This window comes from Mesoplodon bidens (assembly GCF_964165515.1).
Source record: "Mesoplodon bidens genome assembly, chromosome: 7".
NCBI classification, from domain to species: Eukaryota; Metazoa; Chordata; class Mammalia; order Artiodactyla; family Ziphiidae; genus Mesoplodon; species Mesoplodon bidens.
This window is the reverse complement of record NC_138164.1, coordinates 90,535,821-90,561,481: the sequence shown is the minus strand read 5'-3', so window position 1 is coordinate 90,561,481 and position 25,661 is coordinate 90,535,821. Positions and strand designations below refer to the sequence as shown.

At 39.1% G+C, this 25,661-nt stretch overlaps 1 protein-coding gene across 1 annotated transcript in view; it reads left to right on the top strand.

Annotated features, from left to right (window-relative positions):
• Window positions 1–19,817: 19,817 nt before the first annotated feature.
• Window positions 19,818–25,661, top strand: part of CCDC73 (coiled-coil domain containing 73) — a 137,823-nt gene continuing 131,979 nt past the window's right edge. Inside the window, exon 1 of the mRNA XM_081240508.1 lies at window positions 19,818–19,987. The gene's annotated coding sequence lies outside the window, so the exon portion shown is untranslated. The remainder of the gene's footprint in view (window positions 19,988–25,661) is intronic.

Sequence of the window (25,661 nt, the reverse complement as noted above, 5' to 3'; positions counted from 1 at the left end):
ATACTCTGCTGGTGATACATTGGTTCAACTTTTCTGGAGGACATTTTGGCAATGTGTATAAAAAGCCTTAATAATGGTTTATTCTTTTTAATTCAGTATCTGTAAATTTATGCCAAGGGAGTAATTCTGAACATATGCAGAGATGTAGCTCCAAAGGTGTTCATTGCATTGCCATTTTAGAAAACAAATGTAGCCCAGTTACTGACTGGCAGTTTCTCTTGTCACCAGCCCATATGAGTCAGGACTTGGCATTTAATTCACCGTGGAGAACACACTGCATCAAAAACATTTAGTTAGCAATGTTGAGTTTACTGAAGATTATGTAGGGGAGATGGAAAAAAGACTTAAAAAAAAATTGAAAAACATTCAGTAGGGGGTTTCCCTGGTGGCACGGTGGTTAAGAATCCACCTGCCAATGCAGGGGACACGGGTTTGATCCCTGGTCCGGGAAGATCCCACATGCCGTGGAGCAGCTAAGCCCGTGCGCCACAGCTACTGAGCCTGCGCTCTAGAGCCCAAGAGCCACAACTACTGAGCCTGAGTGCCACAACTACTGAACCCCGCGTACCTATAGCCCGTGCTCCACAACAAGAGCCACTGCAATGAAAAGACTGCGCACTGCAACTAAAAGCGGCCCCCGCTCGTTGCAACTAGAGAAAGCCCATGCGCGGCAATGAAGACCCAATGCAGCAAAAAATAAATAAATAAAATAAATAAATTTTTTAAAAATTCAGTAAACTTGATAAATGTTCCTTAAACATTTCTGCTTCCTCCGCAGTGCTGAGCAGGGAGCCTCGTCTCTCTGCCCCTTCCCTACACAGAACTTAGCCCTGCTGCCCCTCCTCTTGTTTCCTGTTCCAAATTACTTTTTCTGCTTGATTTTGGGAATCAAAGTCTATTGCAAGTGGGCCTCTTTTTTTAAAAGCTGGTTTCTATTAGAAAAAAAAAGTATCATAAATACTTATGGAAGATATAAAAATTACTTATGAATTACACAAAACATTGGGAAACATATGTTAAAAAAATAGGAGGGATTTGTTGAATAAATTATGGCACAGCTTGTTACTACCTAACACTTATTGAGTGATCACTCTTTGGAAACATTTTCTCCCTAGGTGTATTCATTTCCATGGTTTTAAACATTACTTCTGTGCTGACAACTCCCAGTTTTATACCTCTAGCACAAATCTTTCCTCTGTGTTCCAGACACATATTATCTCACTCCAGACTAACATATGTATAGTTGGTATCTCTACTTGATGTCCCATAGACAGCTCAGAGTTGCTATGTTAAACCTGGTCCTCCCTGATCCTGGTCTTCCTAAACTTGGAAAATGGCTGTGCCATCTGAAAAGTTACTCAAGTTAGAAGCTTAGTAGACAATCTTGATTCTTAATTCCTTCCTTCTTTCCTACCCCATATCCAATTTACTTGCAAGTCCATTGAGTACTGCCTCCAAAAGAATGCCATCAATCTCTTTTTATATCCACTGCTATGCCCACACCAGAAGTTTCCATGCAGAAAGTACATGATGTGTAAAGGCACAGAGACCTAAGAGGACTGGATTGTCTGAGGAAACTGCAGGTACATTAGGGTAGTAGGTACATTAGGGTGGTAGGTCCATGTGGTTTTAAAGAGATGCTGGAAAGGATGTCCTTGCAGAAGTGGGAGAGGATGGGATTCAGAGCAAAGGCAGCAAGCAGGTTTGGGTGAGGACCTAAGCAGGGACCTGGAGGAAACACTCAGGCCATCTCTTTTTAGAAATATTAGTAAAGAAAAAAAGCATGCCAACAAGGCAACATAAGTCACAGTCTTTTTTTTTTTTTAAACAGGTACAATGTTTGTTATTAGAGACATAGCACAACAACAAGTGGAAGAGCACACAGAGAAGCAGTTTTTTTCCTTTTTTAATAAATTTATTTATTTATTTTAGGCTGCGTTGGGTCTTCGTTGCTGCGTGTAAGCTTTCTCTAGTTGCGGTGAGCAGGGGCTACTCTTCGAGGCGGTGCGCGGGCTTCTCATTGCGGTGGCCTCTCCTGCTGTGGAGCACAGGCTCTAGGCACACGGGCTTCAGTAATTGTGGCACGCAGGCTTCAGTAGCTGTGGCTCGCGGGCTCAGTAGTTGTGGCTCCCGGGCTCTAGGGTGTAGGCTCAGTACTTGTGGCACACGGGCTTAGTTGCTCTGTGGCATGTGGGATCTTCCCGCACCAGGGCTCAAACCTGTGTCCCCTGCATTGGCAGGTGGATTCTTAACCACTGCACCACCAGGGAAGCCCCAGTCACAGTCTTTTTTTTTTTTTTTTTTTTTGCGGTACGCGGGCCTCTCACTGCTGTGGCCTCTCCCGTTGCGGAGCACAGGCTCCGGACGCACAGGCTCAGCGGCCATGGCTCACGGGCCCAGCTGCTCCGCAGCATGTGGGATCTTCCCGGACCGGGGCACGAACCCCTGTCCCCTGCATCGGCAGGCGGACTCTCAACCACGGCGCCACCAGGGAAGCCCCCCAGTCACAGTCTTTTAATAAGCAAAGAGATGTTACAAAACTGTTGCCATCCCATCTGGAAGGTTAGGTTTTGCTAAATGTACAATATCAAAGGTGTTACTATTAAAAGCAGTTATTAGAAAAGGAAAAATAATACAAACATAAATGTTCTTTCTTAGTCATGAGTGAATTTGTTTAATTTCAAAGTCAGAAGTAGTTTTATATTGGCAGATTTTGACTTTGGAGGAAGGCCCAATACATACTTTCTTTTCTCTCTCTCTCTTTCTTTCTTTATATTAAAAAAATTTGAAATAAAGATGTAATTCATATACCATAAAATTCACCTTTTTAACATGTATGATTCAATGTTTTTAGTATCTTCACAAGGTTATGAAACTGTCACAACTAATTCCTGAACATTTTTATCACCTCCAAAATAAACCCCATACCCACTAGCACTGATTCTTGATTCTCCCTCTTTATAGCCCTTGGGAATTATTAATCTACTTTCTGTCCCTATGGATTGGCCTATTCAGGATAGCTCATGTACACAAAATCATACAATATGTAGCCCTCTGTGACTGGCTTCTTTCACTTAGCATCATGCTTTCAAAGTCCATCCATGTTGTAGCATGTATCAGTACTTCATCCCTTATATGGTTCAAATAATATTCCATCGTGTGGATATACCAGATTTTATCTATCCATTTATCACTTGATGGGCATTTGGGTTGTTTCCACTTTTTGACTATGATGAATAATGTTGCAATGAACATTTGTTTACAAGTTTTTGTGTGGATGTATGTTTTCACTTCTCTTGGGTATATATTTAGAAATGGACTTGCTGGGTCATATGGTAACTCTGTGTTTAACTTTTTTGTGGGACTGCCAAACTACTTTCCAAGGTGGCCCACCATTTTACATTACCCCTAACAACAGATTACAATTTTTCCACATTTTTTTGCCAGCACTTGTCATTTTCTGTTTTGTTTTTGTTTTTGTTTTTACAGCCATGCTAGTGCCTTCCTTTCCTTTCCTCTCTCTGAAGTCCTATCCAATTTGCTGGCTGAAACCTGATATTTCACTTGTCATTCTTCATTTTAAATCATCTGAGGATGATTGAAATTGGCAGTCTACACAGTGTTTTAAAAATCAAGACATTTCTAGAAAGTCTAGAATATTTGGAAGTTCTGGTAATACTGGGCAGCAATTGGCTGGAGCTGAGTAGAGACTCTCCAGTCTTCATCATTTTCTACTGCCTTACACTTGGGTCGCTTTCCACGTTGTTTGTTTTTACTTGTCTCCATAGATAATTGAGCTTTCAGGTCCTGGTTACAGCCATTTGGCATAACTTAATTGTGAATACTGACTCTCAGAGCAAAATATAATATACTACACATAGAAATAGAGGAGGTACCTAAACTTCATGGGGAAAATTATAAAACTTTACTGAAAGAAATCAAAGGAGACCTAAATAAATGAAGAGAAATAATATGTTCAAGGACAGAAAGATTTAATTCTCCCTAATATAATCTATTTCAGTGCAATATGATAAAAATTCTGACAGGCTTCTTTGTGGAAACTTGACAAAATAATTCTAAAATTGATTTGGAAAAGCAAAAGGCCAAGAAAAACTAAAACACTCCTGAAGAAAAATATGGTGGTGGGAGAGTTGCCCTACCAGATTAACACATGACTTAGTATGTGAAGAAATCTGGCATTACAAATCATAAGGATAAAAGGACTCTTCAATAAAGGGTACTGAAACAATTTGTTATCCATGTGGCAAAAAAATTCAGTCCTCATATGATATACAAAAATAAATTTTAGGGGCTTCCCTGGTGGTGCAGTGGTTGAGAGTCCGCCTGCCGATGCAGGGGACACGGGTCCGTGCCCCGGTCCGGGAAGATCCCGCATGCCGCGGAGCGGCTGGGCCCGTGAGCCATGGCCGCTGGGCCTGCGCGTCCGGAGCCTGTGCTCCGCGACGGGAGAGGCCGCGGCAGTGAGAGGCCCACGTACCGCAAAAAATAAATAAATAAATAAATAAATTTTAGGCTGTTTAAAGACCTACATGTAAAAAGCAAAAGTTTAAAATATTTAAGAACAAATATCAAAGAATATACAACATCAAGGAAGGAAAGGATTTCTTAAGCAAGACACACAAAAAAGCACATCCTCAGAGAAGAATATAGGTAAGTGAAATAAAATAATTTTCAGCAAGAAGACATAATGAAAACATGTGACAGGACAATTTACGAACAAGAAGAAATATTTTCAAAACACATAATTGACAAAAAATTGGTATTCAGAATATATTTTAAAAAACCTCTTTCAAGTCAATAAGACAAAGACAAACAACCCAATAAAAAATGTGCAAAGGAGAAATCAGAATGGCCAGTGAATATATGACATGCTCAATATCATTATTAATCAGAGAGATGTAAAATAAAACTAGTACCTGATTGGAAGAGATAAAAACATCTGACACTTCCAGGTGTTAGAAAGGATATCAATCAATGGAAACTCATAATTACTGCTACGTAGAGTGAAATTGGGAAAAATAACTCCAGAAAGTAATTTAGCATTTTCTCAAATTTGAAGATGCCCATCCATACCTTACCACTCAGCAATTCCACTGCTGGAGTACTCTTGCGTCCATGAAACAGGATAGAGGTACAATAATATTCTTGGCAGTATTGTTTGTAATAAAAAAATTGGGTTGGCCATCAACCAAAGAATGCATAAATACATTTTGGCGGTCTTCCCTGGTGGCACAGTGGTTAAGAATCCGCCTGCCAATGCAGGGGACACGGGTTCAAGCCCTGGTCTGGGAAGATCCCACATGCTGCGGAGCAACTAAGCCCGTGTGCCACAACTATTGAGCTTGCGCTCTAGAGCCCGTAAGCCATAACTACTGAGGCCGTGTGCCACAACTACTGAAGCCCGCGTGCCTACAGCCTGTGCTCCGCAGCAAGAGAAGCCACCGTGATGAGAAGCCCACACACCTCAAGGAAGAGTAGCCCCCTCTCGCTGCAACTAGAGGAAGCCCACACGCAGCAACGAAGACCCAATGCAGCCAAAAATAAATAAAATTAAATAAATAAATTAAAAAAGAAACATTTTGGTGTATTCATCTAATGACAAGCAATACAGCACTGAAAACAATACTTTAAGGCAACACATAAAAATTTTTAACAAATGAAATGAGTGAAAAAAGAAAGTTATAGGAACATATTTACATTTATGCCAATTCTATTAAGGTTGAAAGCATGCACAAGCTAAATAGTGTATTGATTAGGGGAACATTCACATGTAGTAAAACTATAAAGAAAAGCAAAGAAATAGTAGAAAAGAAGTGACAGTTACTTCTGAGCATGGGAGAAAAGATGCAGTCGAGAAGGGATAAAGAAGAAGTGGTATACAAATGGGATGTGTGTGTGTGTGTGTGTGTGTGTGTGTGTCTACACATGCTATTTATGTATGAAGTAGTATAATAAAATCTCAGCGGAGTTTTCACGAAGAAGGGTAGTGGGGAGAGGAATGGGTTAATTGGGAACCTGGGTTTGTGTAGGAGTATGAAATGCGGAAGGGAGGTATTGAAGAAAGTCTTCACTTCACAGTTCTGCCTAAGGTTGGCCTTTTCCAAGATAGGGATTCTACTTCTTTACACCTTAATGTCACAAAGAATTGGGAAAATGTACATTTTAAAAAATTATTTTGCATAAGAGATGACTACCCCTCAGGGCATAGGAACTGCAAACATTACATACATTAACAATGTGAAAAGTACAATAAAGGAATTTCCTTTTTTCCCCTTTAAATGGCTTGATAAATTTGAAAGAGCCCTGGATTAAGAGTCAGAGAACCAAGTTTCTAGTTTTGCTCTGTCCTAATTAATTGTGTGACCTAGGGTAACTACTTTTGTCTCCCTGAATCTCAGTTTCCTTAGCAAGATTATTTCTAAGACTCAGCTTTTTTTTTTTTTTTTTTTTTTTTTTTTTTAAACAAGAAGTTTATTTAAACAACAAGACGCTTGACTTGAAGGGAAAACTATCTAGGATTCATTTCTTTTAGAGTAATTTATCCCTACTTAAAGACAGATTGCCCTACATGTAACAGCTACGTACAAAAAAGTTATAAAATTGTCCTTGGTTTTACAATGATAAATGAAAAACATTAAAATTCTCCAATCGAACAAGGTATGCAAGAATTTTTATGTTGTTCTTTTTTTGTTAAACAGTGAGAGCAAAATAACTTACTGGAATATAAAGATAAGAGCTGATGAGCATGCCACTAATGGAGAAAAGGGGGTATCTTCACAGAACCAGTATTTTTCCCCATTCCATCTCCATTTGATGTCGATCAAAACATACCGTTGGCCATTTAGTTAAAAAAAAAAATTCAATATGCTTGTGCACATACACCAGTTACTTTATGTACAATAAAGGAATGGGGAAGGGGAAAATGAAAGAATAGAGAAACTATACTGTAGTATAAGACTCAGCTTTAACTTCAGTCATTCTGTGAGTTAGAGAGCCTCTCAACCAAAAAGAAAGTAGGCATGTTCATCATTTTAATTCATTAAAATTCATCATTTTAATAAAGATATATTCTATTAATTTGGAAAAGCAGAAGAGAGTATTAATTTTCCTCCCACAGTCTTAATGAAGAAATAAAGAAACTAATTTTCCATTACCATTCAAGGGGCAATCCACTCCTTCACAGATTGTGAAATTAATGTAACAGATTCAACCAACTGAACGGTCTATGCATCTTTCTTCCCCTCTCCCATTCCAAGCCTGGGAACTATATTTTATATAAACAAAGTTTAAATAGTTAACTAAAAACGAATGTCTTTTTAAACTTAAGTTTATATATAGTACTGTAGTTAGAGCAAAATACCTGCAGACAGTTTCCAGTATCTTTGACTTTATAGCATTTATTATCTTCTGTGTCTGAAGCACAGCAGATATTATGATCTTTACTAATTATAATTTTCCTAATTAAAGTAACTTGTATCTATAATGCCTTATTTTCCTAAGGTGTTCAGTGTAGTTAGCAGATATTAAATCATTTATCTTTATAACATATCAGTGAAGCTAGTAGGAGAAGTATTGTTCTCATAACTTAGAGGAGAATATGAAAAGTCAATGATCATAGGTCATGATCATACAGTAATTTTTGTCATGAACATTAAGATTAGATCTCTCTCTCTCTCTATATATATATATATATATATTTTTTTTTTTCCTCCCCCACCCACTTCCTATTTAGGGGAAATTCCCTACCATTCACAACCCTAGTGGGATGCAGGGATCTGCCTTCCACTACTGAAACCAAAGGGCAGTGATATCCCCTCTCCCTGGCTTGGGGCAGCCAGAGTAAGGGCACATTATCCAGAATATAGGATTTGGACATTCTAGTTCAGGGCCTTGAATCTTTTTCTTTTTTAAAAATAATTAATTAATTAATTAATTAATTATTATTTTTTGACTGCGTTGGGTCTTCTTTGCTGTGCGCGGGCTTTCTCTAGTTGCAGCGAGCAGGGGCCGCTCTTTGTTGCGGTGCACGGGCTTCTCATTGAGGTGGCTTCTCTTGTTGCGGAGCACAGGCTCTAGGCACACAGTCTGCAGTAGCTGTGGTGTGAGGGCTCAGGAATTGTGGCTCGTGGGCTCCAGTGCGCAGGCTTAGTAGTTGTGGCACATGGGCTTAGTTGCTCTGCGGCATGTGGGATCTTCCCGGACCAGGGCTTGAACCCGTGTCGCCTGCATTGGCAGGAGGATTCTTAACCACTGAACCACCAGGGAAGTCCCCTTTTATCTTTTCTTAATTTTTATTTGACATTATAGTTGATTTACAATGTTGTGTTAGTTTCAGGTGTACAGCAAAGTGATTCAGTTATACATATATATATATATTTTCAGATTCTTTTCCCATATAAGTTATAACAGAATACTGAGTAGAGTTCTCTGTGTACAGTAGGCCCTTGTTGATTATCTATTTTACATATAATAGTGTATATATGTTAATCCCAACCTCCTAATTTATCCCTCCCCCACCTTTCCCCTTTGGTAACCATAAATTTGTTTTCTTTCTTTTGTTTTCTTTTTGTGGTATGCGGGCCCCTCACTGCTGTGGCCTCTCCCGCCGCGGAGCACAGGCTCTGGACGCGCAGGCCCAGCGACCACGGCCCATGGGCCCAGCCGCTCTGCAGCACGTGGGATCCTCCCGGACCGGGGCACGAACCTGCATCCCCTGCATCGGCAGGCGGACTCTCAACCACTGAGCCACCAGGGAAGCCCTATTTGTAGACTTTTTGATGATGGTCATTCTGACTGTTGTGAGGTGATACCTCATTTTAGTTTTGATTTGCATTTCTCTAATAATTAGCAATGTTGAGCATCTTTTCATGTACTTTTTTGGTCAGGGCCTTGAATCTTGAGGGAGTAACGCACAGATGCAGAAACAATTAAGAATTACTTGTACATACTAGCAAAGACAGCCAGAATCTACAACGGTGTTATGGTGTTATGTGTCTGCTGTCAATCGTGTTCTGTGGTGTGACCTCTCCCAGCGTCCTAGCCAGGTGATTCCTCTGGTGTTATCTGGGTTCTGGTTCCTGATGATGAAGCTTCCTTGGCGTCTGCCCATTTTCTGAATCTCCTCCTCCAGGTTTCTCATTGATTTTGTGAGCTGCCCAATGCCCTTCCAATAAATTCCTCTTCTGCTTATGTTAGCCAGAGTTGATTTCAATTACTTGCACACAAGAGCACAGATTTTCTTAATCTAACTGCTTTTGAAGACATGATTTTTTTTTTTTTTTTTTGCTGCACCGCACGGCATGCAGGATCTTAGTTCCCCAACCAGGGCTCAAACCTGCAGTGGAAGCACAGAGTCTTAACCACTGGACCGCCAGAGAAGTCCCAAAGGGATCATATTTTAATCACTAAGTTGTCCTGTATACTTAGGATATTTAAATTTTGCACTAAATTAAAAAATTTCTCTGCTATATTAGTTGAAGTCTAGCTGCAAAATCATAAGCCTTTGTATATAGCATTTAGGATAATGTCAACCACATATTTTTTATTGGACCTAATCAATAAAGTTAAAATAGAATTATAGATTGAAAATATTTCCATTATATTGAGCAAGGAAAAGCAAGATACAAAGCAGAATGTATAAAATATTCTCAATTTTATACACATATTGGTGAATAGAAAAAAGTACTGGAAGAATAGGGAATAAAAACACTCAGACTTCCCTTGTGGTGCAGTGGTTAAGAATCTGCCTGCCAATGCAGGGGACATGGGTTCAATCCCTGGTCTGGGAAGATCCCACATGCCACAGAGAAACTAAGCCAGCGAGCCACAACTACTGAGCCCATGTGCCGCAACTACTGAAGCTCATGTGCCTAGAGCACGTGCTCCACAACAAGAGAAGCCACCACAGTGAGAAAGCCGCACACCACAGCGAAGAGTAGCCCCCGCTCGCCACAACTAGAGAAAGCCCGCACGCAGCAACGAAGACCCCAAAACAAAAAAGAACCCCCCAAAACCCCAAAACACAAGTGTAGTGGGAATGTAAGTTTGATTTCTTTGTGCTTTATTTTGACATTTAAAAAATTGACATATGGGCTTCCCTGGTGGCGCAGTGGTTGAGAGTCCGCCTGCCGATGCAGGGGACACGGGTTCGTGCCCTGGTGTGGGAAGATCCCACATGCCGCGGAGCGGCTGGGCCCGTGAGCCAGGGCCCTGAGCCTGCGCGGTTGGAGCCTGTGCTCCGCAATGGGAGAGGCCACAACAGTGAGAGGCCCATGTACCGCAAAAAAAAAAAAAAAAAAAAAAAAAAAAAAAATTGACATGTATTATTTCATAATTAAGAAAAACCCGTAATAACTTAAATTTCTGGGTTTTTTGAAATGGAAATTTACTGTTAAAAGAAACATTTCCACAGACTATTTACTGATTTAGTAGGCTTTTAGTCAACGATTCATGAATCAGGCAGCATTCAAACTAACAGATAGAGAGGAGCTCTGAATAACTGCACAAGATGAGAGATTTTTATAGACTAAAGTGAGGGGAACAAGGAAGTTATACTGGGCATTAGCTGGTTGATTAAAGCAAAGTTACTTTCCTTATATGGAGCAAAAGAGCATCTTGGAGCAGGTCGGGTAACTTGTGCTGAGCAGGCAAGTACTGATTGGTTGACCTAGGACTTCCTTTCTTGGGAGAGCCAAGCATAGAAATGTAGTGAAGTTTTGTTTTGCTGACATGGGGCTTAGCATGAGCGACTCCAGCTTGGGCCTCATCTGGTTACTTTATACCATTACAAAAATAGAAAAAACTAGACCTCATTTTGCAAACATAGAAAGAAAATTAGTCATAATTTGGCTTCAACAATTACCAACACATGGCCTTTCTTGTTTCATCTGATATATGCTTTACTCCCACTAATGCTAAATTATCAGCTCAGAAAGATTTTTTTCATTTAATTGATTAGTCCTTCTTTTGCATATTTTACTCTCCCTTTTAGGAATTCATAATCAACAACTGTTTCCTTCACTTCTTTAAACCTTATTCTCATATTTTTCTTTCCTTTATCCTTTATCTCTTTATTTTGGTTAAATTTCTAAGTTTGCCTCGGGCTTTACTAATTCTGCTTCTAACTTTGTTGTGTACTGTCTTCAATGCAATTTTAAATCCAATCTTTTCTATTCTCAAAGTGTTTCATTTTTATGAATGCTTATTTTGTTCTCATAAACAATCAATTCTTCGATCTTATTGAGAAAAAGAATCAGAAAATTTTCTAGACTTTTCTTGTTTTTCTATTAAATTTATTTTAGAGGGCTCCATTCCTCTGATCATTCTAGATTGGGGTGGTCAAACTACAGCTCTCAGGTGCCTGTTTTTTTTTTTTTTTTGGGTTTTTTTTTTTTGTAGGTGCCTGTTTTTGAAAACAGTTTTATTGTAATACAGCCTCGCCCCTCTATTTACATAGTGTCTAGGGCTGCTGTTGCATTATAAAGGCTACAATCGCCGCTTTCCTGCTACAATACCACTCTGTCTAGTTGCCACAGACTGTATGGCCTGCAGAAGCTAAGATATTTACTATCTGGCCCTTTATAGAAAACGTTTGTTGACCATTTTCCTAGGTGGTATCTTACTTTTGAATTGCAGAGTATTTTCATAATTCCAGAGATTTTTCTTTATTTGCCTATCAACAAGGATTATGAACAAAGGGTTAGTACCAGAATCAAAAGGGGGCCCTTTCAAATTTTGCCTGCCTGGAAACCACATTAGACCTACCAAATCAGAATTCTCTGTTGTGCCAACCTTCTTTCTCTCACTACCCTGGCTCCACTGTCAAGAAGATGCTCTGACCGTCTGCTTTTATGGCCAGCTGTGTAATTTGTACCTGGGGAGGCTAACTTCCTGGACGTAGTCTACTTGGAACACTAGTTTTTTCTCCATGCTTTTTCCAGTTTCTCCGCTATGTTAATACAAACCGATAGGAATCAAAGTGTTATTTTAAGCTGCTTTGGCTTGACATAAACAGCTATAATAAGTAACCAAAATATATATATATATATTTTTTTTTTTTTTTTTTGCGGTACACGGGTCTCTCACTGTTGTGGCCTCTCCCATTGCGGAGCACAGGCTCCGGACGCGCAGGCTCAGCGGCCATGGCTCACGGGCCCAGCTGCTCCGCGGCATGTGGGGTCTTCCCAGACCGGGACACAAACCCGTGTCCCCTGCATGGGCAGGCGGACTCTCAACCACTGCGCCACCAGGGAAGCCCTAAACTTGCATTGTTAACCTCCTTTAACTGGTTTCTTACTCAGAGTATAGATTATACACATATACGCATGTTAACTCACACAGGGCAATGTGAGTTAAACCACCATTATTATCTCAGGTCACATTAGTTTGCTACTTCAGAACCAGAAAAGAGGACTTTCCAAAATGAGTCTTAGACCTGAGTACGAAAAAATGAACCATAGATTTGGTATTAGTGTTAGCTTATTTGTGATTTCTGGAAAAATCTTTGAATTTTCTGTCCTCTGGTTATTCAAGCTTCAGAATTGTATTTGGAATTGAGACTTTTATCTCCTTCCAGCTCTAAAATCCTTTACTATAACTATACTTGAGTGTAGTCCTGGAGCCTGTACTAGTGCTAAGCTCCAACGAGTCTCCACAGAGGAGCCCTGGTTGATCAGAGGGCCGGCTAGGAGGCAGGGGAAAGGCATAATGATGTAGAAAATAATTGAAAAGTAATACCATGGTTTTTCCCAAGACTGGTCCAGATCTCTCTTACTTGCTCTTGTGAAATTGTTTTTAACTGACTTAATAGGGATGTTTCAAGCCACATTTGGCCAGAATATAAATTTATTAGATAAATCTGATCTTCATAAAATTATCTCAAGTTGGCCTTGTGTTTTATATCTTTATTTAACTTAGATCCACATTTTGGATACAGTTCTTTACTGAACTCTGTGAATAAAGGAGCCCAACAAGCAGTGTATTTTATAGCAGTATAAGTTTTAAGAGCTCTTTCATCCTTTCCCTACTTATGTGGAATTCCTGTTAATGTCAGCGGGATTTACTATGATTGAAATGAAGGGAGTCTGTGTCCTTGAAAAGTTTGTAAGCAGTCTTTAGATATATAAATGATATTACGTACTTATGAACAACATATAAAAGTTTAAATAGCATTAACATGAACAGAATAAAATAAGATAAAGATATGTCTGTATTAGCAATTGAAGAGAATTGGAGAGGAAATTGAATTAATTATCTGGGCAATTGCCTTGTTTTTTCACTTTAAGTTTGGGACAGAGGCTCACTACTCAGGTTGAGTAACGAAGTGCCTTCTTTCAGATATAAGGTTCTGTATATTTGAGTTAATAAATCAAGGACTGCAAGGATAGAACCACTTTCTTCCAGATGAATTTTTTTTTTTTTCTTTTCTGTTCTCTTAAGATGGTTTGTCTCTGCATCCATTCCTTTATCCCACAGTTTGAGTCAGGGGAAAATAGGTGGGTGTTTTATCTATATTCTACAACTAATTTTGGAGGAAGAAGGGGGTGGAGGTTGAACATTCCATTATACATTCTGGCGTAAGTGGGCCTCTCTTTTTTTTTTCCTAATAGATTTAATTAATTAATTATTTTTTGGGGCTGTGTTGGGTCTTCGTTGCGGTGCGAGGGCCTCTCATTGTGATGGCGTCTCTCATTGCAGAGCACAGGCCCTAGGTGCGCAGGCTTCAGTAGCTGTGGCTCGTGGGCTCTAGAGCACAGGCTCAGTAGTTGTGGCACACGGGCTTAGCTGCTCCGAGGCATGTGGGATCTTCCCAGACCAGGGCTTGAACACATGTCCCCTGCATTGGCAGGCGTATTCTTTTTTTTTTTTTCCGGTACGCGGGCCTCTCACTGTTGTGGCCTCTCTCGTTGAGGAGCACAGGCTCCAGACGCGCAGGCTCAGCGGCCATGGCTCACAGGCCCAGCCGCTCAGCGGCCATGGCTCACAGGCCCAGCCGCTCCGCGGCATGTGGGATCTTCCCAGACCGGGGCACGAACCCGCGTCCCCTGCATCAGCAGGCGGACTCTCAACCACTGCGCCACCAGGGAAGCCCCGGCAGGCAGATTCTTAACCACTGCACCACCAGGGAAGCCCCAAGTGGGTCTCTTTTTTTATCTCAATGTAAATACTCAGTAAGGAATATCCCAGCTTCATTCATCAAAGGTATACAGTCAGGGCTTAAGTAAATCTTTGTTTTGAGGTTATGGACTAAATCTTTAATCTAGTAAAAAAAGAAAGAGAGGGAAGAAGAGTGTGGAAGGCTCAGAGCAGCCCATCCACACTATTTTAGAAAAATACTTGGCCTATTGAACAGAGGAATAGTTCGGTATTTGAAGCCCTAGGCAAAATCCATCAGTAAGTCGTAAAACTTGGAGTAAAGGAATAAGAGACAGGAAAAGACAAGAATACTGTTACTCTGAAGTCTTTACCTTGATTAGGAGAATAATGCCAGTAATGGCATAATACAAGTAAAGGGGTCAGAAAGAGGATCTGGTTGAAGGGGCAAATAAGATACATTTTATAAACTTGCTGGATTTGTCTCATTGTTTTTCATTAAGATTTGGATTGGATGTTAAAAGAAAAACCCAGTATATTAGGAAAAAAATAAAAGTCTTAGGAAGAATATGTTTAATGCAAATTTTCTGATATGAGGATTTTTTTTTTTTTTTTTTTTTTTTGCTGCGGGCTTGCGGGATCTTAGTTCCCCTAGTTTCTCCAACCAGGGGTTGAACCTGGGCCCTCAGCAGTGAAAGGGCAGAGTCCTAACCACTGGACTGCCAGGGAATTCCCAAGGAATTTTATTTTATTTATTTTTTCGGTACGCAGGCCTGTCACTGTTGTGGTCTCTACCGTTGCGGAGCACAGGCTCCGGAGGCGCAGGCTCAGCGGCCATGGCTCACGGGCCCAGCTGCTCTGCGGCATGTGGGATCTTCCCGGACCGGGGCACGAACCCATGTCCCCAGCATCGGCAGGCAGATTCTCAACCACTGCGCCACCAGGGAAGCACGGAAGCCCCCAAGGAATTTCTGATTTGTTCTCCTATGTAGTATACATGCAACATAAGGTTAAATAAAGTCAACTAATCATAAGCTCCAAAAAAAAAAAACCCACCAAATCATAAGCTCACAATAAAACCTCTCCCACAGTATATGTAGTACATATAGTAAATGTTTTGTAGTTGATTAATCTATTGTCCTGATATTGACACCTACAATTCAATAGCTAATTGACATGTTACATTGTTATGTCAAATTGAAAAGCCAGAGTGAAGACCCAATATGTACTGCAAATTTTAGAGAGATTTCGACTACAATTTGTGGCACTACCAACATGAAATTCTTTAAGTTACATGCAAATCTGACTTTAAATTTAAGTATATATCCATAAGTATTTATTAAATGTGTATCATGTGCTGAGCACTGTGCTGAGGCTGCAGATACAAAGATGAATAAGATACAGCCCTGGGGCTTCCCTGGTGGCGCAGTGGTTGAGAGTCCGTCTGCCGATGCAGGGGACACAGGTTCGCGCCCCGGTCCGGGAAGTATACCACATACCGCGGAGCGGCTAGGCCCGTGAGCCATGGCTGCTGAGCCTGCGCGTCCGGAGCCTGTGCTCCGCAACGGGAGAGGCCACAACAGTGAGAGGCACGCGTACCGCAAAAAAAAAAAAAAAAAAAAAAAAGATACAATCCTTTCCCACAAACATGAAACAAATAACTATGATAAAATGTGATAAACGCTGTGACTAACAAGTTACAAGCACTTGTTTTCACTATAGCATTTTGATAAAAGCTATAGAAACCTGTTATTTTGTGCATATAACATTTTTCTTTGATGTACATATTATCTCCTGTTATTCTCCTAGGGAGTCATTGTGCTTATTCATGACAAACTCTTAAGTAGCTCCAGGCCTATTAATATAGGATGTGAAAACTGTGATTATAGAGAACCTAGTTTGGGAGACATGTAAATATGCTCACTCCCTTTACGACACCAGGTAAAAATGACATACTTTCATTCTCTGACAATTATGGTTAAGGTTGGATTAAGACATTCTGAAGCCTTAATCTGTGTCAAGTGTAAAAGTGATTCTACATTATAATAAAGATTCACAATCTATTTATAAAAGAACACACACTTTGTAGTGAGGAAAGCTTTTACTTTGCATATGTGCAAAGTTACATCAGATTAGTTGAGAGGAGGAAATGAGGAAAGAGAGCTAAAAGGGAAAAAAGAGAGAGAGCGCAGAAGAAAGAGGAAGAACTTCCCATCAACTGGGCTAGGACTTAGATGCCTGATAGCCACTTAATCAATTAATACTTATTCATTCATTCATTCATTCACTTAATTAATACTTTTTGAGTTCTTAAAAATAACAGGCTTAATAACAATAGTAATACATAATAGTAATAATAATAATAATAACAGTTACCAGGTATGAAGTGCTTACTACTTACCAGGCACAGTACTGGGCCCTTTATGCACCTTACCTATCATAGTTATATCTTATAGGTGGTTACTATCATTATTCCCTTTTTACTGATGTGGATTTTGAGGCACAAAGAGATTGAATACCTTGCCCAAGGTCATCAGCTAGTAAATGACAGAGTCAGAATTTGTATTAAGCCATCTGCTCTTAACCACTAGGAATGTGCCATCCACTGTGCTAGCCTTTGGGGATTTAAAAATAAATATGACCAGATTCCCTGTCCTGAAGGAGTTCACAGTCTTACTGGAGAAAGAAAGTGCAAATAATTGCCCTGCAGTGTGATAAACACTACAATAAACGTATGTAGAATCCAGTGATTATACAAAGGAGGGAATGATTAATTCTGCTTAGATGGGAGTAAAGGGTTGATGAAATTTCAAAGAGGCAAACTGTGAGCGGGAATTTAAAGAATGAGAAGGTGATTTTTAGGCAGGCAGGGTAATAGTGAAAGTAGAAGGAGCAACATTTGTAAAAGCTAAGGGAACTTCAAGTTGGGGCGAGGTACTGGGGAGGGAGAGACTGGAAAGGAGGACTCCAAGGATATGCCAGGCAAGTGGAAGAAGTGTATGGAATTCTAAACAGTTTTATTATGTTTATTAACTTTTAGATAAGGCATGTCTGTATTAGCAATTTATTCAAAGATAAGATAGCCATCCATTAAATAGAATTCATTATAAAATGTAACAAATTTGATAAAAATTTTAAAAAGTAAAAGACTTTCCCAACAGTTATTTTCACTTCAAGGGTATCACTTTCACTTTGGGAATATCACTTCTGGGTGATATCCATTGTACACACAGACATTTCAAAAAACAAAGTTCCATCTTATTACACTGTATTAAAATACCTCTCAGATTTTTTTTTTTTTTTTTTTTTTTTTTTTTTTTTTTGCGGTATGTGGGCTTCTCACTGTTGTGGCCTCTCCCGTTGCGGAGCACAGGCTCCGGATGCACAGGCTCAGCGGCCATGGCTCACGGGCCCAGCCGCTCCGCGGCATGTGGGATCCTCCCAGACCGGGGCACAAACCCATGTCCCCTGCATCGGCAGACGGACTCTCAACCACTGCGCCACCAGGGAAGCCCCCTCTTAGATATTTTGACATAGATATCTGGACCAGGTAGTTTCCATCTGGCTACCAGCATCAAAAGTCTGGTGTTCAGGGCCTCCCTGGTGGCGCAGTGGTTGAGAGTCCGCCTGCCGATGCAGGGGATACGGGTTCGTGCCCCGGTCCGGGAGGATCCCATGTGCCGCGGAGCGGCTGGGCCCGTGAGCCATGGCCGCTGAGCCTGCGCGTCCGGAGCCTGTGCTCCGCAACGGGAGAGGCCACAACAGTGAGAGGCCCGCATACAGCAAAAAAAAAAAAAAAAAAAAAAAAAGTCTGGTGTTCAGAGACAGAAAAAACAAGGTCGGCAACATAACTTACAGAATGAAGTCCTAAGTCTTCTGTTTGTGAGGTATGATAGAGAAAATCTCAACTTGGGGAATGGTTTCTAGCTTGAGTCCTCACTTAGGTCCTCTGAGTTTTACAGGCCCTTTCATAAAGAATCTGGGGCTGGGGTCAAAGAATCCTAAAGCCCTCTTTAGGATTTTTCACTTTTAGTCTTTAGACTCTTCCTTTCAACTCTTCCCCACACACTTGACAAATACCATGAATTAGATCTCTGACAGATACAGAGGGGCAGGTAGCACTGTTTCTAGTATGAGTCCATTAAATAATCATGTGATAATTATGTAATTAAGTATTATGGAAAAAAAAAGTATTATGGTAATCATATGATAGTTACATACAATAAAAATGTTATGATTATAATAGAAAGGTGTTTGTTCCCTCACAACAATTTCCCTATTGTTTTTTGTGTAATCTTCAATTTTAGTGTACTATAATTTACTCAATCATTCTTTAATATGATATTTAGGTTATTTTCAATTTCATGCCATTATAGATAATGCTGCAATAAATAACACTGTGTACATATTTTTTCCCACATGTTATTTCCTTGGTATAAACTCCCAGGAGTGCGAGGAAAAAAAAAATTTTTTTTCATAGCTTTTCTGTATATTACCATATTGCTTTCCAAAAAGGGTATTTATAAAGGTACCAAAGGTATGAGTGACCAATTTAGTCTCCTACTTCACTGGCATCAAGTGTTACAATTCAACAACAAAAATTGCTGATATAATAGGAGTAAAAAAAATCTCAAGTTTATTTTGACCTCCAAATCTTTGAGGAACTACAAGGATGGTCATTTCATGGGTTCTCTTACTGTATGTAAAAGAAAATTCCAATTTTGGCTTAAGGCAAGTCTACATAGTTATAACTTAAAAGAATAAGGTGTTAGAATTTACCAGGTTTTGTTAAATATTTTAATAATTTAAAAAATTCCGTAAGTTTACACTTAAACTTGGCAAGTTACACTGTGCTAAAGTTTTCTCTTATCCTTCTCAGAATTCAAAGATATATTTGTAGTTTTAATCAGTGTACCCATTGCTGTGTTCTTTGAGATTACTTATATTTTTATGCACTGAAACAGTATACTTATTTTTTAAAGGTTATGAAGGGTTTGAATATATTAATATACTATGTAATTTTCTAAATATCCAACATTTCAGGATAATTATTTCAAAGTTTTCATTACTATAAATAGCACTGCTATGAACACCTTTGTACAATTGTTATTCTCCTTTCTCCTGTCTCCATTTGATTATTCCCCTTGGAATGTTATCTCAAGAATGGGATTACGGGGTAAAAGAATGTGCCTAATTTTAATTGTTATTAACATAATGATGGGCTATTTATTTATTTTCTTTGCGGTGCGCGGGTCTCTCACTGTTGTGGTCTGGGGGCACGAACCCATGTCCCTTACATCGGCAAGTGGACTCTGAACCACTGCGCCACCAGGGAAGCCGTTTTTTTTTTTTTTTAACATGGATATATAAACCAATACTGAAAGTAAACAGAGAAAAGCATCGAACATCCAGAGACGACTTTCCAGGAGCTTTACTGTAAAAAAAAAAAAAAAGCCCCAAACAAAAAACAAAAAAAACACAATCATATTGCCCCAGGTGCTCAAGATTCCCCACCCACGCTGGACTAGGGTTCCAAAGGCCTGAAAACCGGAAGTGCCCTAGGGTTGGGAAAGGTGAACCGGAAGCGCGAGGGCAGCCGGGCTCCAGAGTCCTTTGGCTGAGGTAATTCAGAGCAGTCAGTAGCTTGCGGGTGACCGTTTAGAAGCAGTCCAGATTGTTTTCATCCCGGGTCCATTTAAGAGTTTGACCTGCATCTCTGGCTGCTCAGGGCCTGACTTGCTCCCTCGTGCCGTGACTGTGCGTTGGTGGCGTCTAAAATCTTCCACTCACCGGATCAGGGAGAGGCTGGCACCCTCGGACCTCCCTCTCTTTGGGCTTCTCGTGACTTTTCCTGAAAACGACGTCAAGGCTGCGGGTTAGTAATGTGTGTCTTGTCTGTTCGTCATAGGGAAGCGCAGACGCGTCCATCCTATACTTGTGCTTTAGACTTGTTTTGTTTTTAAACCTCGCATTCGCGTTTTGAATAAATGTAATCATGTTGGTTATTCTTGTGAAAAATTTCGAATGAGTCTGGTGCTCGAAGTTTCTAACATTTCAGACTGTGACTGGTGAGTCTCGATTTTTTTTGGTGGATGTTACTTGGCGGAACGTTTGAAGTATAGTGCAAAAATCCTTCTAGGGCTATGAGCAGTTACCGAAGTGTGTACATTCTCAAGGAAAGTTACTTTTTTCTTTATTCTTAGGGTTATTTTATTCTGAAGTGCCTTGCACAAGCAAACTGGAATGGAATCTCCCTGGTTATGAAATGACTGACCTCATCCTGATAATGCTGAATTGTAGATTTTTTTTAACATCTTTATTGGAGTATAATTGCTTTACAATGGTGTGTTAGTTTCTGCTCTACAACAAAGTGAATCAGTTATACATATACATATGTTCCCATATCTCTTCCCTCTTGCATCTTCCTCCCTCCCACCCTCCCTATCCCACCCCTCTAGGTGGTCACAAAGCACCGAGCTTATCTCCCTGTGCCATGCGTCTATTTTACGTTTGGTAGTATATATATGTCCATGCCACTCTCTCACTTTGTCACAGCTTACCCTTCCCCCTCCCCATGAATTGTAGATTTAAATTACTCATGTTATTGTCTTAATCTGCCACTTAGCTTTGCTTTTGGACATAGTCAGTGATGACTCTCAAGGTGTTTATGGGAACCTTTATAATCAGTATAGTTCATTTAGGGGACTGCCCTGGCGGTCCAGTGGTTAAGACTCTGTGCTTAGAATGTAGAGGGGCATGGGTTCGATCCCTGGTTTGGGAACAAAGATCCTGCCTGCCTCCTGGTGTGGCCAGAAAAGAAAAAGAGCAGTATAGTTCATTTAGAAAGAAAATGTGAATATTCCACTAACAATCTTCCCCTTAGATTAGTGAAATCCTTTAATTTTGATTGTTTGCTATTTTGTCTTGGTTGTGATAAATGTCTATAGCTGTTTTTGTTTTGTACCTTGAAGGAAAAACCCTTGCTGAAATATTCCAACCTGAAAATCAGCAAATGCTATGTAGGTGGAATTTATTCTGCAGGCCTTCACAGTTTTCTTCGCTAGCCATTTCTTTAGCCAATTTGAGTGTTTATGATAACCTTCCCTGGTTTCAGGGTTGGTTTGGAGTAGTTAGTGAATTTTTAAAAATTATATTCCCCACTTGATGATTTATAAAGTGTGCTAATGTAACTTGAGAGAATATTTTAAATTTTATACTGCTTCATACCATATTATCAGGAACTAGTATCAGTTTTTAAATTTTTTTAAGTTAAAAAAATTTTTTAACATCTTTATTGGAGTATAATTACTTTACAATGGTGTTTTAGTTTCTGCTTTATAACAAAGTGAATCAGCTATACCTATACATATACATATACTAGCATCAGTTTTTATATCATAGTGCCCACTGGGTGGCAGCATGGTGTTTTTCAGTTTCTTTAGCTTTGACTATTTCATACTTCCTCTTGCTATAATAGTGATATTCTGATTGTAGTAGATACCTATCATATGCTGAATGCCAGGCACTGGACTAAGTACTTTATGCATATTATTTCATTTAATCCTAAAAAACAAATCCCAAACCCTCTGACATAAGTATTTCCATTATTCTTATATCATATGAGGAAGCTGTGGGAAAGAGATTAAATAATAATGCAAGACCGATAAACTACAAGGCTGATAAACTACACAGCCAATAAGTGGTAGAGCCAGAATTGGAATACAGGTGTTTAACTGCTACTTCTTGCTAGTCAAATTAAAGTTATTGTAAGTTTGACCAAATAGTGAAGAACCAACAGTTAAAATGAGAAATCTGGATATTCTGAAAGAGGTGAGAACTGAACATTGGTTTTATATAATGTTGGGGGTGCGTGGTTTCCAAAAGGCAGTATTTCCTAAATTGTGTTCCAAGGAGCACCAGTCTTGGGAGATGCTTCAATAAAAAAAGGTTCCTGTGACCAGAAATGCTCTTGGATATTCATTAAAGGCTCTCGAAAATCCTAACGAAAAGGAACCTGTTTAACCCAACTTTTTTGGAACTGATAGCGTTCTTAGATTTTCTGATTATATCCCACATTAAAAATTACATTTTATATGCACGCCAGTATAATCATATGTATATACACCTGAAATGAAATACTAAAATAAATACACGAGGCAATACTTACCTTTAGTATGAGCAATATACTCTTATATTTTCTATTTTATATTTTTCTAGTCTTTTTTAAAATGGTAAATATCTTTGTTGATATATATTCTTTTATTAGTCCTGGTAATAGTTGAATGAACACAGTGTTTCCTGTTGGGAAATTATCCTTTATAATCAATGCAGGCCACTAGCAAAGTAAGAACACAGGAACAATTTTATTGTTAGAATTCTCCAAAATACATTTTTTGGCACACATGTTCCCCAGAATATTAGCTGGCATTGTGAATTATCAAAAAAGTGTTCTACAGTCAAGATAAACTTGGGAAATTCGGTTTAAACAGGTTCTACCTATGCTAATGGTATTGTTAATCTCTGAGATGGGGAATTAGTGTGCAGTGTTTCCCAGATTTATTTGACCATGAAACCTATTTTTAGATCTTGTGGATCTTGTGCCTGTTAGAATACACTTTGGGAAATGATCATATTGACAATTAGGGCAAAAATGTTTTTGCTGTATGCATTTCAGTTTATTGTAAATTATTCACCTAATTTTCGTAAGTCATTTATCCTATTTGCTAATATTGACATGACAGAGAAATATGTCAGAAAACCTTTTAGCTTCTTAGTTTTCTTCTGACCCATGGAAACTTTCTGTTAATAATAAGGAAAGTCTTTATGAAATACTCTGGCACTGATTAATTTCATATAAACTAAAACTTTTATTTTCAGTTTAAATTCAATGAGCAGCAAATTTCCAGGTGTGTTAGAATCAACCGTATTAAGACATTTTGGCAATTTGTGTTTCATATTTGGAAACATTTGGAGTTTAGTTAAAGGTTATAAGTGTTTTAAGAAATTTTTAAAGGATTTTCCTACATTTTATTTGTAAGCTGGACAAAATCAGCGCTTATATATTTGATCCAGAGATCTCTGTTGTGTTGCTTTAGATTAGTTGAATTTATGGTGCGTTTAATAGTTTATTTCATGTTTGGTTCCATAATGATCCCTAGGGAGAGAATTTCCAATTCTCTCATTTCCTTCACAGATCTCAGACCATTCAATTTTAGAATTTAGGTATTTCTAACTTTCTAAAATTTGTATATGAAATCCCTACTCCTTTTCTTAAATCAAGGAGAAATTTGACAAAGATTTTACCAAATGTGAATAGAGAATGTTTTACTCATAATAGTGTAAAACATTTTCTGTGAGAAACTCAGTGTTTTAGTAATTACACATAATTTATAGAAAATTTAAAGAAATACTTATCAAGTGTTCCCACAGTGCATTTCCCACTGGAGCTTAAGAAACCTATAAACTAGGGACTTCCCTGGTAGAGCAGTGGTTAAGGATATGCCTGCTGATGCAGGGGACATGGGTTTGATCCTTGGTCTGGGGAGATCCCACATGCTGCGGAGCAGCTAAGCCCTCAAGCCACAACTACTGAGCCTGTGCACCACAGCTACTGAAACCCATGCACCTAGAGCCCGTGCTCCTCAACAAGAGAAGCCACCGCAATGAGAAGCCTGTGCACGCGCGTCCCCTGCATCGGCAGGTGGACCCTCAACCACTGCGCCACCAGGGAAGCCCTATCATGTCTTTTTTATCATGCCTCGTGTTATCATGTCTGGGATTACACTTATTTGAATAAATGCTTTACATTTCTAGACTTTGAAGGTAAAGACCATTAACTCACATTTGTATCACTTGTAGTTTCTTGAACAGAGAGATGTACTGATATTTAATTATATCACTCTTTTCTTTACTATATATAAGAAGTCTAATTTTAAAAATCTATATGGGGGGCACTTTTTCCATTTTTTCATTACACAATTGTTCTTCCCTAGGTCTTCCTAGTGTTACAGAATCTTTCTTAAGATACCTTATTATAAAATGCAGTCATCTTAATATATCTTAAGATACAAGCACATTTACAAGAAACACTTTCAGTGCAACATGCAATGCAACGCAACAAAAATTAATTGACTGCCAGACTTTAGTAAATTATTGTATGAGGCAGTATGGGCCTGAGCGGGGGAGGTGGTCACTCAGGCCCATGCTCAGTCATATGACCTGTACCTGTCAACTTTTGCCCTATCTGTTAAATATATGCTATGTCATTAAATGCTTTTAAATCTAAAAAAAAAAAAAAGAAGAATGAGACTTGGCCACTAGTCTCACTACTTAAAATGTAACAGCTAACACATAACTATTGCTAATACAAGATAGAATGTGAGTGCAAATTTAATCACTTCCCATTTGGCACTGTGCTACGTGGAATATAAAAAACCCTTTGGGAAAAAAAAAAACAACCCTTTGGGGGCTTCCCTGGTGGCACAGTGGTAAAGAATCCGCCTGCCAATGCAGGGGACACAGGTTCGATCCCTGGTCCAGAAAGATCCCACATGCCGCGGGGCAACTAAGCCCGTGCACCACAACTACTGAAGCCCGCATGCCTAGAGCCCATGCTCCACAACAAGAGAAGCCACTGCCGTGAGAAGCCTAAGCGCCGCAATGAAGAGTAGCCCCCGCTTGCTGCCAAAGAAAGCCCGCGCGCAGCAACGAGGACCCAACACAGCCAAAAATAAATAAATTAATAATTAAAAAAAAACCCCAAACCTTTGGTTCTTCCCTTTTAGAGGGGATACACTCTAGGAAATGTTTGTAATGTTTATCATACTGTTATAAACAGTCCTGATGGAGTTAAGGTAATTTTCCAATGAATCTTATAGCAATCCAAGATCAGATAATTAAATAGTGATTATATATTTTTAAATCCTGCTTTGGTAATTTTTTCTCAATGTTTTTCAATCTACACATACACCAGCTTGTGTGTGATTAATGAATACAATTTTTTACATAAGGGTTCACTTTCTGTGACATATGTCATCCATATTTTACACTCAAATATATTAATAATTACTTATGAAGGAGACATGCTTATAAAACTGATTTAGCATTGAGTTCAAGTCATAAGAGTATTTCCAAGAATAAAAAGCAATATGAAAAACTAACTTATGGGCTATTTAAGAAAAAAAAAAAGGAAACTTGGAACTTAGAGCTCTTTAACAAAGAATTTTGGGGGGAAAATTCTTGAGAAGTTCTAGTAACTGAAAAATCAAATTTTTGTTATATATGTAAAACTATTTTTGATGATTTAGTTTATACTCTGAATGTTTTAGCTAATGTCAGAGTCTACCAATTGTTATTATGTGAAATGATAGTGTGAAATTGATGCAGTTATAGTATAACAATAAGGACGTGACTCATGTATTTTATGTACACATTCATTCAGCTGTAGTGACAAATGGCTTCATGCTGTGTGATTAAATGCATATTAGCGTTTGCCCTAGGCATTTGATTATTACCATCTTTACTTCATTACATTACCACACTGTATGGCC